Here is a 1,133-nt window from a genome sequence, read left to right as displayed (position 1 = left end):
GCCGGCTTTTATTTATTTTTATTTATATCCTGTGACTTTTTTTTTAATACCATAACTTCTTTTTCATAACTTTTTAAAATAACTTTTCATAAAACTTTTTTCTACTTTTTTTGACACACTTTTCCACATGTTTTGCCCCATAACTCTTTCATCCCATAACTTTTAGTTTGTTCTTTTAATAAACACACTTACATAGTTATAATTTTGTAAAAATAAAAACAGATTATCTCATGCCAAGCGTGCCCAGTATTTGCACGCTATAGTATTTAATACTATAGTTTTCAAGACACACACAATTTTAAGGCAAAAACAACACTTTGCAACAATTTAATAATTTATTACATTACAGTAACATCGCAGCAGTCAACAATGCCACTTTAGGCAAATTCAATATTTCCATTATATGATTCAGTATTTCCATATATATTCTATGTTTATAAGAATTCATAAATTGGTAAAAGTCATTCTAAGAAAACTTGGCAAATAAAGCTTTGGACTGGAATTGGCGTTTCTTTCTCTACTTTTCCTTCCCCTAGTTTCTTTTTTTTAAACTATAGTATTCATATTTAAAATGTTTTAACTTATTTCAAAACATTAAGATAGCAGTTACATTTTTGAATAGTTATTTAAAAATGACTAACATAAAGTTTTAGAGAAACTCTATTATGGATAGGGCTGATTTACATTTTCACATTTTCTAAAAATCAGCTTTGGTTTTAGAATTGATTTTTTTCATTTCTGGAAAACCTAAAGTTTAATCAAATACTTTAAAAATGATTATCATATATTGCAATCTTTAAATAGGTATTTTGATTCTTCCTACAGAAATTCAAATTTATTCAGTTGAACTCACATTTTAGATTTTATGTTTCTGATTAACTCTAACCTTCTAATGTTGCCTTCTAAGCAAATTGAAAGCTGCCTTATACTGAATGAGGAAGAGAACAAATACTTGGCTGAATGAGGTATTGCAAACGACTGCATGCACTTTGAAGAAAGACTAAAGTTATTGTCATAGAATTTCCATTCTTTTTAGCTTTTTCTTAAACATATGACAAAATTCCTACACAAAGAGTGGTATTTCAGTTAATATAGCACTTTTATTTTTCAGACTGACATTCAGCTTAAATATG

This window comes from Macaca thibetana, chromosome 7 (genome assembly GCF_024542745.1).
Source record: "Macaca thibetana thibetana isolate TM-01 chromosome 7, ASM2454274v1, whole genome shotgun sequence".
In the NCBI taxonomy this organism is placed as follows: domain Eukaryota; kingdom Metazoa; phylum Chordata; class Mammalia; order Primates; family Cercopithecidae; genus Macaca; species Macaca thibetana.
This window is presented reverse-complemented; position numbering follows the sequence as displayed.